Source organism: Oryctolagus cuniculus, chromosome 4 (assembly GCF_051225735.1).
Source record: "Oryctolagus cuniculus isolate XC-2025 breed Fujian yellow rabbit chromosome 4, ASM5122573v1, whole genome shotgun sequence".
Lineage (NCBI taxonomy): Eukaryota > Metazoa > Chordata > Mammalia > Lagomorpha > Leporidae > Oryctolagus > Oryctolagus cuniculus.
The window spans coordinates 1,159,686-1,175,661 of NC_142870.1; the positions used below are offsets into that span (position 1 = coordinate 1,159,686).

General features: G+C 52.6%; 1 protein-coding gene across 12 annotated transcripts in view; it reads right to left on the minus strand.

The window, feature by feature from the left end:
* PCBP3 (poly(rC) binding protein 3) overlaps positions 1-9,237 on the minus strand; it is a 286,502-nt gene extending 277,265 nt beyond the window's left edge. For all 12 annotated transcript variants that reach the window (XM_070071744.2, XM_089330446.1, XM_070071737.2 and 9 more), the window contains exon 1: positions 9,051-9,237. The gene's annotated coding sequence lies outside the window, so the exon portion shown is untranslated. The remainder of the gene's footprint in view (positions 1-9,050) is intronic.
* Positions 9,238-15,976: the final 6,739 nt, after the last annotated feature.

The following is a 15,976-nucleotide window of genomic DNA, read 5'->3' on the forward strand; positions in this document are numbered from 1 at the left end:
ATTGCACTTTAATGAATAATTTAAAAGCACTTTGCAAACAGGGTTAAGAAAACAGGAACCTGAATGTTCAAAAATCAATAGTTCTGTCCTATCCCAACCTACTAAGTTACAGAAACAGATATCTACATTTTATATTAATTTTTAAAAATGCTGGAAGTCAGATAATTATTAAAAGAAAAACACTTAGACACTTTGGTCTAACAGTCCTACCTATAGGAATTTATCTGTCAGAAGTAATATGGTATACACAATTTTTGTGTTTTTTCTTTTTTCTTTTTTTTTTTTTTTAACAGGCAGAGTGGACAGTGAGAGAGAGAGAGAGAAACAGAGAGAAAGGTCTTCCATTTGCCGTTGGTTCACCCTCCAATGGCCGCCGCGGCCAGCACGCTGCCTCCAGCACACCACGCTGATCCGAAGCCAGGAGCCAGGTGCTTCTCCTGGTCTCCCATGCTTGTGCAGGGCCCAAGCACTTGAGCCATCCTCCACTGCACTCCCTGGCCACAGCAGAGAGCTGGCCTGGAAGAGGGGCAACCAGGACAGAATCCGGCGCCCCGACCGGGACTAGAACCCGGTGTGCCGGCGCTGCAGGTGGAGGATTAGCCTAGTGAGCCGCGGCGCCAGCACAATTTTTATATGGAATATTTGCCAAAGCATTATTTATGATGGTAAATATTTTAGTTTTTTAATATTTATTTTATTTATTTGAAAGAGTTACAGAGAGAGAGAGAGAGGTCTTCCATCCACGGACTCACTCCCCAAATGGCCGCAACAGCTGGAGCTGTGCTGATCCGGAGCCAGGAGCCAGGAACCAGGAGCCCCCTCCGGATCTCCCACATGGGTGCAGGGGCCCAAGGACTTGGGCCATCTTCCACTGCCTTCTCAGGCCATAGCAGAGAGCTGGACCAGAAGAGGAGCAGCCAGGACTAGAACCAGCACCCATACGGGATGCTGGCGCTTCAGGCCAGGGCTTTAACCCGCTGGGCCACAGCGCTGGCCCCAATAAAATAAATCTTTTTTAAAAATCAAAGAAATAGACTGATTAGTACAAACACCCCCTCAGTAACCTAAATCCACTTCTAGCAAGAGTAACTAGAAATCCAGTAGAGATTTGGTACATTTGTTTTCTATTACTGCGCAGTAAACCATCATAAACTTAACAGTTTCAAATAATATACATGTAGTAACTCACTGTTTCCATGAGATTCCCAGGAATCAGCAGGATTTACTGGGTCCTCTGCTTAGGGTCTCACAGGCTATGTTCTCACCTGAAGGCTTGGCTGGGAAGAGATCTGCTTCCAAGTTCACTCAAGTTGTTTCCTGGCTCTGTAGGACTGAGTGCCCCAGGCTTCCTGTGGGCGACCCCTGGAGTCCACCCTTAGGTCCTAGAGGCCACCTGCATTTTTCTTGCTACCTGCACTTCCCCAACATAGACACTTACTTCATCAAGCCAATAAAGAGGGTCTGTAATCAAATCTTCTAGCAGGATGAAATTTTATATAATATAATAATCATGGAAATGACATCCCATCAACTTTCTCATAATCTATTGGTTAAAAACAAGTCACAGGAGGCATTATACAATGACATGAATACAAGGAGATGGGAATCAGTATAGGGCAAGAGTATGTTCACTGCATCTAGCTTCCCAGTGCGGAGTAGGAAAACAAGGGAAGCTTGTACTGGACCAACAGACCTTTCTCATCAAGTGAAGATTTCCGTAGAGAGGTAGGACTTGCACCAACCTACATGATGGATAATATTTAAATTAATGAGAACAGGAGAATTTTCCTTTGAAATAAGGAGAGGTAGAAAGGCAGGACTTCCCCAGGTTGAATCTGGAGAGAATAAGCAAGATGGTTTGTTCTTGGCAAATACAAATCACATATGATGTGCAGCTTCACAATCTAATTCATCCATTGATAACCAACACACTTAGAAATCTATGAAAAAGGGCCGGCGCCGCGGCTCAACAGGCTAATCCTCCACCTAGCGGCGCCAGCACACCGGGTTCTAGTCCCGGTCGAGGCACCGGATTCTGTCCCGGTTGCCCCTCTTCCAGGCCAGCTCTCTGCTGTGGCCCGGGAGTGCGGTGGAGGATGGCTCAAGTGCTTGGGCCCTGCACAAGCATGGGAGACCAGGAGAAGCACCTGGCTCCTGGCTTCGGATCAGCGTGGTGTGCTAGAGGCAGCGCGCCGGCTGCGGTGGCCATTGGAGGGTGAACCAATGGCAAAAGGAAGACCTTTCTCTCTGTCTCTCTCTCTCACTGTCCATTCTGCCTGTCAAAAAAAAAAAAATTAAAAAAAAAAAAAAGAAATCTATGAAAAAGGCCTAGAGGAGAATTTGGAAGTGGTTTGGGCTGTGAAGCACTACCACTACTTAGCTTTTATATACTTCTGTGACTGAAAGATTTTACTTCCCTGTACCATCTGAAATTAGGTGTGGTCAGAATGTGTCTATCAACCTTTCCAAAATGATCAACTTTTAACCAGAGAGTCTCCATGTTCTAAAAAGGCCCAGTTCCAAACCATTTAAGAAGCAATTTCCCAAATTCTCATGGAAAAAAAAATCCCTCCTGCTGTGGCAGGATGTGACTTGCCTCCCAAAGGCTCAAGTGCTGGATACCTGTTCCTCAAGGTGATAGAACTGCGCCTTTAAGAGGTGTGGTCTGATGGAGGGTGGTCAGACCATGAGGGCACCACCATGAGAAGGAGTGAATGTAGGCTCTTAGGAGTGGATTAGCCCCTGGACAGTGAGTTTCTACAAAAGACAGCACTTGACCCCTCTCCAGTCCCTAATTCTTCCCTTGCCACATGACCTATTTTGTACACAAGCTACTTGCCACTCTCCCATGTGTTCCCACCATGTGATGCCAGATATCTTGTTGGACCACCAACAAGGACTACCACCAGAAACCAATTCCAGGCCATTTTGGCTTTCTAGCCACCAGCATCCAAAGGCAAATAAACCTCTCTTCCTCATAAAGTGCCCAGTCTCAGCCATTTTGTTAGAGCAACACAAAAATGACTAAGACACCTCCCTTTCAGAAACTATTACAAAGATGAAGAATCACCTTGATGCCAAGTCTGAATAAGGTCAAGACCAGACAATATTATCATTGGTCAATACCTCTTATGAACATAAATGCCAAAATCCTAAGTGAAGTATTAGCATATTAGATCCAATAATATTTTTTAACGTATTACATCATGACAAAGGACACTTTATTACAGGAAATCAATGATGGCTTAAAATTAAAAGATATTTCATCTCAGCCACAGTTCAAAGAAGAAAAATACAAAATTATTTAAATATATAAGAACTAATAAAATTAAAATTTTTATGATTTTAAAACATAAAATGTATGCTTATGAATTTTTAATTTTTATCATTTTTAAAAGCTATTATCAAACCATTAGAAGATGAGACCATCCTTAACCTAATAAAAAGCATCTACCAAAAAATAATAGCAAAGTTCACAATTAAGGCTTTAACAGCATTTTCTTTCAAGTGAAAAACAGTACAAAGATAATCTTAACATAACGTCTATACAAGTTTGTCCAGTGTCTAAGTAAAGTAAAAAGGAAAAAATAAAAGATTTAAAAACCAGGAAGAGAGAAATTAAATTATCACTAGGTACATGGAGAAACCAGAACCATATTCCTAAATCTGTGAAGTGTGGTAGGCTTCAAAGGCAGCACTGTAGATGGTGCTCAGTAAGCAGCACTGATACAATGGGAGCTCCACCTCACACCTCACACAAAAGTAAGTTCCAAGTAAAAAATAAAAAGCAAATATTTAAATGAATTTTAAAAGAGGAAAATATTCTACAATCCTGGAGTAACACATATTGCTTAAATAAGACTCAATAACCACAAACTGTAAGAAAAAGATTGTTAAGTTGACTACATTAAAATTAAACATCACAGGGCTGGCGCTGTGGTGTAGTAGGCTAAGCCCCACCTGCAGGGCCGGCATCTCATATGGGCACTGGTTTGAGTCCCGGCTGCTCCACTTCTGACCCAGCTCTCTGCTGTGGCTGGGAAAGCAGTGGAAGATGGCCCAAGTCCTTGGGCCCCTGCACCCATGTGGGAGACCCAGAAGAAGCTCCTGGCTCTTGGCTTCAGATCAGCCCAGCTACAGCCACTGGGGCCATTTGGGGAGTGTACCAGTGGATGGAAAACCTTTCTCTCTGTCTCTCCCTCTGTCTGTCTTTAACTCTACCTCTCAAATAAATAAATAAAATATTTTTAAAAATTAAATATCTGCTCATCAAAACATAATTTTTAAAGGATAAAGAATAGGACACAAATAAAACCCAAAATATGTAAAGAACTTCTATGAAGTTTTAAAAAGGACAACCCAGAGAATAAACGGACAAAAATTCAAGAACACAATTTATAGGAGGAAACATAAATAGCCAAAAAAAAGACAAAATAAATCCTCAAACTCACTAGTAATCAAGGAAATGCATATTGAAACAGTGAGCTATTTCATACCTACCCAACCAACAACAATTAAAACATCTGTAGATAACAAAGGATTAATAAGACATAAGGAGACAAATCTTTGGTAAGGAATTTGACAACAGCTATGAGGTTACAATTGTGCCTAGTATGTGACTCCCAGTCCCAACCCTAGGTGTACCCGTGGTCCACTTTCTCCCAATTGTTTAGCACAAAGAAAAGGTGAGCCAGTGGGATGAGGCAATTAGCAGGGGTACAGGCTGAGCAGGCTGCTCAGGGGAAGACAGGAAGTAGGATTCAGGCCAAATAAAAAACATCAGATGCCAGACTTGTCTAGGAGGTGAATCTGGTGATTAGAATCATCTTTGTTGGGAGCAAATTCCCCCTAAAAATCAAATCATTTTAGCCACTAAAACCAATATAATCAAGTTAACATGATCCTTATACTTTTCCACTAAGACTGTCTAAAACAGAGTCCCAACTTGTATCCATTTCCTCTTCCTATTGGCTCAGCACAACAAACATGGCCCTTCTGGAGGTCAGAAACCTGACACTGGTCTCACTGGGCTAGAATCAAGGAAAAAACCTTCTTGTCTTTTTCTGTGCTCCTTTCTGAGCACACACAGAAAGAATCCATTTTCTTGCCTTTTCCAGAGGTTCACGACTCCCTTCTAGCAAGTGTGGTTAGAGTCCTTTTCATCCCACATCACTCTGACACTGCCTCTTCTGCCTCTCTTTTCCACATTTAAGGAACCTCGTTACTTGGAGCCACTCAGATGATCCAGGATCTGTTAGCAACCTTCACGCCATCTGCTACCATAATTCCCTTGCCAGGTACTGTACAGAGTCGTGACAGTTTCTGGGGATTCGAACATGGACAGCCTTCAGAAGCCACTTTTCTACCTACCACATAAACTCTCCCTACCCCGCCACACACACACTCCAACAGGATCCTAACCATTTCACAATGTCCCCCAACCTCAAGTAGAATCCCAACTCCTCCCCTCTGCCCCCATACACACCTCCAGGTGCCACACTACCACATACTCTTTCTCCAGTTACACCAAGCTACTTGTCTTTTTCTAATCAATATATACCTATCTAAGCCCAAACAATTACAACTCACTCTCTAGGGCTCAGCCCAAAGGCCACCTCATCTCTGAAGCTTTCTCTGATCCAAGCCTAAACGAATCACTCCTCTTCATACACTCTTCAGGCTTCCTGTCTACAAGCTACAGCATGTGCACCCCCAGAACCATCCACTTACATGTCCTCTCTTTACTCTGAACTGGTAAGCCCTTTAAGAATAAGAAGTCTGGCTTACATCCCATGAGTTCCCAGAGAGTAGGCATTTAGAGAGCATTTCTGAAGCCTGGAAGAGGCAGAAGGGAGCTTTCCTGAATTTCTTTCAACAAAAAAGATTTCAAAGAGTAATCTGAGTTAAGTATACAACAAATGGGACCAAAGAATTAATTCAGGATGATCCAAAACATCTAAACAATTCATTTCTTAGGTTGATGCCCAAATTAAAATCACATGAAAGAATCTGTACAAGTGAAACACATTATTTTTCACTGCTAACCTGCAGGACAATTTTAAATAAAAATTAATGTCAAAATTAATCCCAAGAGAAATAAAGGATTAATATAAAATGATTTACAAAATGTCCTCAATATTAACAAAAGAATAGATGTTGCTCACAGGAATGCCTGGCAATCACCCAACAGTGCACAGCACATACTAAACCCCTCTCCAGGAAAAGTTGGGAACGGCATGCCAGAGTGCGAGGGGTGCTACAATCAACCCTGTTTAGGGACAAGTTGTCCCTGTGTACACGCAGAGGTATATCTTATTATAAAGTATACTTTTGCAAGAGGGTGGTTGCTTAGAAAGCGAAGTCTCATGTAACATCAATGGTTTGATACTTATATCCATGCCCTAGGGAAAAAAAAAAAAAACTTCCCACCTGGAGAGGAGAAAAACCAAGCAAAGGAAACAGACCATTAAGTCAGCAAAATTATTCACTTTTTTAAAATGAAACAATTAGGGGTCAATGCTGTGGTGTAGAAAGTAAAGCCACTGCCTTGGTTGCTGGCATCCCACATCAGCACTGGTTAAGACTCCGAGCTTCTCTTCCCATCCAGCTCTCTGCTATGGCCTGGGAAAACTGTGGAGAATGGCGCAAGTGCTTGGGCACCTGCACCAACATGGGAGACATGGAAGAAGCTCCTGGCTCCTGGCTTCGGATCTGACCAGCTCCAGCCGTTGTGGCCATTTGAGTAGTGAACCAGTAGATGGATGATCTCTCTTTCTCTCTGGTGCTTTCTCTCTCTCTCTCTCTCTCTCTCTCTCTCTCTTTCAAATAAATATATAAATCTAAAAAAAAGCTTCAAAGAATTTTTAAAAAAGAAACAATTATATGGCTTGAGTATTTCAAAGGTTTGCTCAGCTCAGGTTCAATAAAACTTCCCTGTTCAATTTTCTTTTGATAATGTGAATGGCCAAATTAATTTGAAAACATGCACCAAAAATCACTCTAACACTGAAAATGAAGTCTAAAGTGAAAAAAAAAGGAAATATTTGTACAAGACCAGGTTCAGCACCATGGACAGAGGGTCCAGCCTTGCCTATTTCTAGAGTCCTTGCCACCAAAGACTGGGAGCTTAGAGACACCAGAGCTGCCTAGAAAGCCACAGTATCCACTCTAATGTTTAACTTGTGATAATTCCAAACACAAGCAATTGTTTTTTGTTGCTGCTGAACTTGTAGCCCAAAGCACCAGCATTCTTCACCAAGGGGATGTACAACTTGGCCTGAGACCTCTGTGAAAACATGAATGACTGCCACTGACACAAGCCTAGAGGTCCAGGAACTAAGACATTGAAACTGACACACAGGGTTCAACCTTGACTGGCTGGACTGTTTCAGGGCCCTCATGGGATTCTCCCAAATTTATAAATGCAGCATGCTTCCAACCTCTCTCCAACAGTACCGAAAAGGACAGCTCTTTTAAAACAGCTGATAAAATGTACCCATGTGTTGAGCTCTTCCCCCATAAATAACCAAAATGTAACCATGAAGCTGTGTGGATTTTATGTCTCTATTGCTTCTTGGCAAAGTGATGTTCTGGGGCTCACTATCACCACTAACCAGAATCACCCGTGGTAACACCAGTCACAAAGCCCTGAACTCCAGACAGGTGCCCCACCTTTCCAGTGATAAAGACTTCATTTACCATCATATATCCTTTTCGAAACCATATAAAATTGAGAGTCAACTAAGAAAGTCTATAAAGTTATATCAGTTCTAAAACCCTTGTAATGAACGTACTTGGAAAACACAACAGTGTCCAGATACAAACTTTCTGAAGTGAAAGATGCCAGTGCTGAGTGACTGCACGTGCGCTGGAAGACCCTGCTTCCCCGCGGTCCTCCAGGTCGGAAACACCCTGGAGGGCGGCTCCAGCTCTCGGAACGCAGGGCTTAATCCCTTCCTTTCGCTCCTCGCTATTGATCGCCCCAGAGTGCCACTGTTCTGCACACGTCTCTCTGGGCCAAAATGAACAGCTTTGAGAAGTTTTAAGGTGATGAATTGCTCTTTATGGTGGCCTGGGATCGGGTCTCTTCAACAAGAAAGCAGCCCGCACACTTCCTGTGGGGCCCACATCTGCCAATTCCAAAGAACAGAAAGGTGGCCACGGCTAGCTCGGAAAAACCAGTTAGTCCAGTGCGGGAGGGCCGCGGGAGGGCGGTGCCGAGGGCAGCGCCGCAAGCCGGGTCTGCCCGTTACCCGGCCCGCTCTCAAAGGGCCCTCGGGCCCCGCTGAGGCTCACGCTGCAAATCCTCCTCAGCCGAGACCTGCCGGCCTGCGTTGCCAATCTCCCGTGCGAGCAACGAACTTCAGAGTACGAAGGCACGGGGAAACAGCCCAGCCAAAAAGGAGAAGGCGACACTTCCAGGCAGAGCACTTGAGGCGACCACGAGAAACGTCACGACCACCCCCCAGAAACGCCGACGCCGCCCAGAGGGCCCTGCGCCGCCCGCGTGCCCGCCCCGACTCTGGCCGGGTCACCTCGGGGCCGCGTCCGGGCCCGGGGGACACGGCAGCGCAGCGCCCCGCGCCCCCAGACCCTCTCCTCTGTCAGGAGACGAAACCTGCGCCGTTTGACAAGGGAGCCTCGGCGTCCCGAGCGCGCGACATCGCCGCTCCGTCTCCGGCCGGCGACTTGCGGATCGGGCGCCGCGGCCAAGACCCTCCGACGTAGCCTCTGCCAGCTCGAGGCCCGCGCCCGGGTCGCCGCGCCCGGCGCGCCCTCTGTCCGGGAGCCCCGCCGCGCGCCCTCCCGGGGTCCGCGCTCCCCACCGCAGACCCCGCCCGCTGCCCGTCCGGACACCTGCCCGCGCCCCGAACCCTCGCTTCCCTCACGGGACCCCCGCCCGCCGCGTCGGAAGGAGTTTGTCGGGGCCCGCGGGGTCCTCCCGTCCTCCAGCCCCTCACAGGGGGCTCGGTCCGGCACGCGGATGCGGGGCGACCCAGACGCGAGTCCCGGACCCCGACCCTGGCCCGGCCCCGCGACTCCCCACTCACCCGTCCCGCAGCGGACGGCGAGAGCCCGCCGGCCGGTGGAGGGCGGCCGGGTGGGGCAGAGGCAGGCGCGCGAAGCGGCGGCCCGAGCCTGAGGCGGCTGAGGAGCCTGAGGCGGCTGAGGACTCGCGCTCCTGCCCGAGCCCTGCGCGCGGCGCGGGACCGCCCCCTCCATACCGAAGACCAATCCCGCGCCGCCCGCCGCCGCTGGCCACGCCCCCACACAGGGGCAGGGCCGGCGAAAGCGGGCGTCGGGGACCAATAGAACGGCGGCATGGCTATTGGCGTAGCCAATCCCAACGTGAGAAGCGTTCTGGCAAAATGCCAATGAGAGTCGACGAGGAGGGCGGTGGGGCCGTAGGCGGGACGAAGGACTTAGTCCTATGGCGGAGCGGGCGGAACCGCACTTTGGGGCGGATTGAAGGCTGGGCCTCGGGAGGACGAACCAAGGAAGTAGCGGGGGCGGAGCCTTGAGTGGAAGCTAGGGCGGGGCCACGCGTGGAGGCGGGGCCGGGGCCGGGGCCGGGCCTGGCCGCCGCGAGGCAGCCTGTAGGAACCGCGGATGACCTGGGGGAGGAGCCGGGGGCGGGCCCTGGGCTGGGGGCGGTGCCGGGCGGCGCCTGCGGTCCCAGCCTGGTTCGCGCGGGCTCGCGCTGCAGTTCCCTCAGCGGGCTTGGGTTGCGAGCCCAGGGCCGTGCGGCCGGGGTCCCGGAGCTGCCAGCTGCACGCGAGCCCGCGGGGCCTGGCCCAGCCTGGAGGCCCGCTGGCCCCCGCCGCTGCAGGGCGAAGTTGGACGGCCCTCCCGCCGCCCGGGGGCCCTGGCTCCGCGCCCCGTCTGCGCCCTTCCGCCCGGCGACCTGCCGTCCGGACCCTGCAGGTGCCTGGTGCGCTGCACCTGTCCGCGGGTGACTCGAGGACGGTGACGGGGCTGGCCTCGGGACGGAGTCGTTTTCGTGAAACTGGACTCTTGGTCTGCGCGAGTGGCCTCTCCCCGCCCCGGCTAGTCTCCTCCAGCGCAGCGGCAGGCGAGCAAGCTTGGAGCCGGGGTAGGGTCGGCCGTGCCGCCCGACGTCTCCGCGACCGAGGCCCCAGGACCCTGGAGAGCCCGGGCAGGGCTTGGGACCGGCCTGGGACCCACGGGTCGCTCATGGGAGGGCCCCGTTAGGGCCGGGGGGTCGAGCGTTTCCCAGGCGCCCCTGGTGAACCCGCCCCTTCGTCTTCGTCGGTAAAAGGTGGGCGGGGCGAACCTCAAACACTTGGGCCCACCAGTGGCTCACCTGGGCACCACGAAGTGCCTGAACTTTGGCAAGGTGCACCCACCGCTGCCCGTGTCCCAGCACCTGGAAGACCCCAGTCTCTGCAGAGGCCGTGGGGCAGGCGGATCAGGACACAGAATCTGTGGGATCCACCTGGAGAGGGAAAGTCCTGGACGGTCCATACCACAGGCTGGCAGCAGTCACCTGGGATGGGGGCAGGATGGATGGTCATTGGTCTCCAAGTGTCACGGGTGTGACTCAAACATCCTTAAAAACCAATGGGCCTGGCCTGGGGGAGCGGAGGCTGCCACCCGACCCTTCAGTGGAGGGACAGTGTGCCAAGGGGTGGCAGAGGCAGAGTCCAGGGACCTCATCTCGGGAACACGGGGACACGTGCCCACCCTGAGCTTTGGGGAGGGCCTTTTGGAGAGCGGTGGCTGCCGCCGTCACAAAGCTGGAAAACAAAGGGTGGAGGGCATCCCTCAGGACTCTGGGACCGAGGCCACAGGTGTCCAGCGTCCCAGCGGCCTGGCTCTGCCTGGGACCCTGTCCTGGAGGACAGAGCGGGGGCGGGGTCTCAGTGCTCCAGATGGCAGGCTGCCTGCCCCCCACTTCCTGGCCTCCCCAGGAGCTGCGCCCTCTCAGCTGCCTCCACCGCGCCTGAAAGACACAGTTAGTCATTAGGGAAGTAATGACAGTGTTTGCAGGGCAGCGCATTGGACCCTAACAACTCCCAATTATTTCCAGTTCCTGCCAACCCTGACAGTGAAACAGCCGCACATCTCATGCCCCGCCCTTGACACACAGGACTTTCACGGGGCGGGGGGGGGGGGGGGAGTGACGTCAGCAGCCCTCCGGGTGTCGGGTCCTCGCAGATCCTGGAGCCCGCGTCCGGCGCCTCCACCTTCCGTTCACACTGCCCTCACGGCCACTGTCAGCACAGCCCTTCCGGGATGCTGGTGCCCAGGGGCGCGTGTTTATACATAGCTCCGCGGCGTCTCCGTGGGGGTGTGGCGGGGAGGGACCGAGCCTTGTAATTATCATCTGCTGGATGATGTCAGATCAGGCACTGGGAAGTCTCCGAGCACCAGGGCTCCCGACTGTCACATCCGTCCCTGCACCAGAGGGTGGGAGGCTGGGCATGTCAGGCTGGGACATCTGGTGGGTGGGGGTGGGGAGCCTTCTTTGATGCCTGTTAGAGGCCGAAAGTGCCAGGCTAATAGTTGCACAAGAGAGCACTCACCGCAGGAGAGGTGTGGGCCTCCCCAGGCAGCGCGGCCCTTCCACGCCACATTCCCGCAGCCCTGGAGGGAGACCCGGCACACCGGTGAGAGCCGGGGAGAGGGCCCAGCCTCTACTGACCCTCAGCAAGGCCAGCCTCAGACTCCTTCCACCATCAGAGCTCGCAATGCCACCACCACCATCCTCACAGTAGTGGCAAGTCTGTAATTCAGGGACCACGCACGCGATGCCACTAAAATCCTCTTCAGGAAGCAGTGACAGGAGGCCCTGCCCAGGACTGGTTCCTGGCTCCAGCCTTGCACAGCTCAGCTGTTGTGGGCATTTGGGGAGGACCAGTGGGCATCCACCACCATCTCCACCGAGCCCCCTGTGTGTACTCGGGCGGCTGTCATTTTTCCTGGAGAGCTGAGTCTGCACGGTTTGGGCCTGTGCCACAGCCAGGCACCATCTTGTACTGGCTGCCCTGGCCAGGGAAACGAAAAGAAACAAAAGACGCTCCAAACTTCCATTTCCTCTTTAAAAAATTTTTTTAAAAAGTTTATGTATTTGAAAGGCAGAGAGGTCTTCTATCCAGCGGTTCACTCCTCAACAATTGAGCTGTGCTAAGCCAAATCCAGGAGCCAGGAACTCCACCTGTGGGTGGCAGGGACCTAAGTCCTTCGGCCATCACCCACTGCCTCCCAGGGTATACATTAGCAGAAAGTGGGACCCAAACCAGAGGTGGACCCCTTCCCAGGCACTTCCATATGGGAAGTGGGGACCCCAAGTGGCAGTTTAACCTGGCGCACCACGCGGCTGGCCCGGTTCCCTGCTTTTCAGCATCAGACCTGATGCACATGCACCTGACCTAACTTACCAGCTTTCTGTTGCACTTGCTTGTCCTTTAATTGGGCGGGGCAACTGGGGACCTCCTGCCATGCCCTCCCTACTCCAGCCAAAGGGACCGCTGCTACAGTCAGCAGCCCACGATGCATGTGGAGCTGGTGGCTGTGGACAGCCAGGCTGCTGTGGTACCCCCAGGTGGGATGTGACCACTGAACAGTCAGGGCCACTTCCTGGACAGGTGCTTCAGAAAGATGGACATGGACAGAACATGCATAAGAGGCACAGAGGGCCGGCGCCGCGGCTCAATAGACTAATCCTCCACCTTGTGGCGCCGGCACACTGGGTTCTAGTCCCGGTCAGGGTGCCGGATTCTGTCCTGGTTGCCCCTCTTCCAGGCCAGCTCTCTGCTGTGGCCCGGGAGTGCAGTGGAGGATGGCCCAAGTGCTTGGGCCCTGCACCTGGCTCCAGCCTTTGGATCAGCGTGGTGCACCGGCCGCAGTGCGCCGACCACAGTGGCCATTGGAGGGTGAACCAACGGCAAAAGGAAGACCTTTCTCTCTGTCTCTCTCTTCACTATCCACTCTGCCTGTCAAAAAAAAAAAAAAAAAAAGAGGCACAGAGGAAGGGGCCTATGGTGGCGTGGTGGCAGCACCCCTGGTGAGAACTCACACACTCTGCTGTTCGGGACTGGCAGGTTCACCAGACCCAGTGAAGCCCCATTTCCCAAGTGTGCTGTTTCTGCTTCCCTGTGAGTCTCCGGACAACCTCATGCCCAGGCAGGCCTTTCAGCACCCTCCCACTGACCCCGCACACGAAGAGCAGGGTCAGCCCCTGCCCTGCAACCCGCAGGTGGCTCCGCTGATGCCAGGGCTGGCTCGGGTGTTTGCCTTTTATCTCAGGGACAGGAAGCAGACCAGACCAGGCACGGGAGCAGACGGCTCTGAACCCCAGAGGGGAACCTCTCCTGGGAGTGAACAGGAGTCCCACATCTACCAGCCCCTGCACCCCTCTGGTGGGCTGCCCTGGGTGAAGAGTAAAAGAGGCACAGGGTCTCTAAGTCTGACTGTGCAGAAGAGCCCAGGGCCACCCCAGGTGCCCTCGTCATCCCCAAGGTGTTGCAGACAAGGAGACTCAGGGAGGAGAGAGCAGGAGGAATCTGTCACCACACCCGCACCCTCCCCCCAGGGCTAAAAAACTCCCGTGGCCACCACGGGAAACTGTGACTGTCCAACAGGGCTGCTGCCGGCCACTGGCTCTGGCTATCGCCCATGGTGATAACATGGGGGGGAGGGGGGAGACTCCACAGCCAGACAGGTTTATTTGGAGACAAACCTGAGAAGGACCCCTGCAGGGAGGGGAGGACACAGACGAGGTGTTTATACAGCCAGGGCTTAGGTTCTGGGTGGGCGGGCACTAGGCAGGGCCGGCTAAGGGCTGAGGCTAAGGCGGGGTTGAGCTGGTTAAAGCAGAATGCAAGGGTTGGGAAGTGTCTCAAAGCAGTGGAGTTGGGATCTGCTCCCAGCCACATAGGCAAAGAACCGAACAATGGATCTACAGTTTTATTCTGCTCCATCGCTCCCGACGGTGAGTACAGATAAGGAGATGGGCACTGGTCTCTCTGGCTGCTTCCCGCATAAGAGGGGCCAAGTGTGTATTCTTCGGATTGGATTCATTGGAGAGGGAGAGCAGGCTTGTGAGGGCCCTGCCTGATGGCCCAGGATAAGGCAATCACTCGTTCCGGTACGAACTTTTGAAGCATGTTAGTTTTCCATGGTAGGAATAAAGCTATGATTGTGAGGAGGAAAGGGGATGGCAGAGACGTTGTGCGTGGTGGGGCCGTTTTCTGAGTAGGTGTCGTTAGCACACTTCTTCAAGCAGTCAGTCCCTTCTCTTACCACTCTTCACCTAAAAAGAGGCAAAGTTTTATTTGAGCAGGAAACAGGGAAGCTCTGAGCAAACGGAGGAGCTGCTAGAGAGAGTGAGACCAGAGTGAGGCCGCGGTGGGCTCGCGGTCGGGGGTGTCTGTGTCGTTACCGCGTCGTCTCCAGAGAGCAGGTGCAGTGGTCACTCACCGGCCGCTGTGAAGCCAGGGCAGCCTCAGAGCAGCCTTTTCTAACCTGGTTCTGTCGAAACCTGGGTCTTGCTGTCCACTGGCAAATCTTGGTCCGAGGGGCTTCCATCCTGTTCTGTCCGGCGTCTGCATGCCGGCCAGGAGCTGTGGATGGAGTTAGCCTGGCCTGCTTCGAGCCCCAGGCTCTTTCACTCCCCCCTCTGCTTAAGGAAACCCCAGCTGCTGACAGGGGTTAGGGTGATGAGCGCTCTGGATTCTCAAACTGAGTAGGGGCAAAGCACGGACCCTGCGGTGGAGCCAGGGTTCCAGCACGGTGCAGCCTCTCAAGGGGGCCGCGTTGCCAGCTCCAGAAACTGTTTCCGTCCCGGGTTTCATGTGCACGGCCATCTAGAAGTTCATTGTTTCAAGTCTGGAGGAAACAAATCTAACAGGCAGATTAAACACGGGTCCAACACAAAGGACTAAGGGTCTGTGTTCAAGGGCCTCAGGAGTTGCTATCCAAACCGGGAGGCATTTTCCCGTGGAGGGCAAACGTCCTGAGAACGAGTCACTGGGTGTTCAGGCCTGGCCAGGTGTACCTGAGGTGCAGGTCTATCTCTCGCTTCCCACAGGGTCCTGGAAGAGACGTCCTGAGGGAGGAGTGAACCCCCTTAGGGAAGACACCCCATTAATGTCCATTACCCGGCTAGCCTGGGAAGAGAACTGGCCAGAAAAGGAGGTTAAAAGAGAATACGCGGGGGGCTGGCATTGTGGCGCAGCAGGTTAACGCCCTGGCCTGAAGCGCCGGCATCCCATATGGGCGCCGGTTCGAGACCCGGCTGCTCCACTTCCAATCCAGCTCCCTGCTATGTCCTGGGAAAGCAGTGGAGGATGGCCCAACTCCTTGGGCCCTGCACCCACATGGAAGACCCGGAAGAAGCTCCTGGCTCCTGGCTTCGGATCAGTGCAGCTCCGGCCGTTGTGGCCAATTAAGGAGTGAACCAGCGGATGGAAGACCTCTCTCTCTCTCTCTCTCTCTGCCTCTCCTCTCTCTGTGTAACTCTAACTCTGACGTTCAAATAAATAAATAAATATTTAAAAAAAAAATAAGAGAGTAAGCGACATCTTTGGGAGGAAACGTACAGTCCTGCCTGGTACATTACTGACCCTAGGCCGTCCCCTCAGGAGGCACGGTCACCAGGGAAGCTGGGCAGACAGAAGGGCCTTTCCAGCTTGGATCCGGCAGGGTCCATGGTTCTGACTTGGGAGTCCTTCGACCCCAGGGCTGTTCCGTTCCCAGTGGCCCAGCTCCTGGCAGAGCTGGCAGGGCTCTTTGGAAACTGGCTTCTGTTGTGATGGCGGTTTTCCCAAAGCCCTGGCTTTCCACATTGGAAATCAGTGCCATTTGGGGTGGACTGGCCTTGTTGGGTCTCCTTGATGGCAGGCCACTGTGTAAAGCTGTTATTAATTGGCTGCAAACTGTCTTTACATTTCTCCTGCTGCCTAGCTTCTCCTCTTCCTCCTGGTCTCTGGCAAAGTAGACCAGGGAGGCAGCC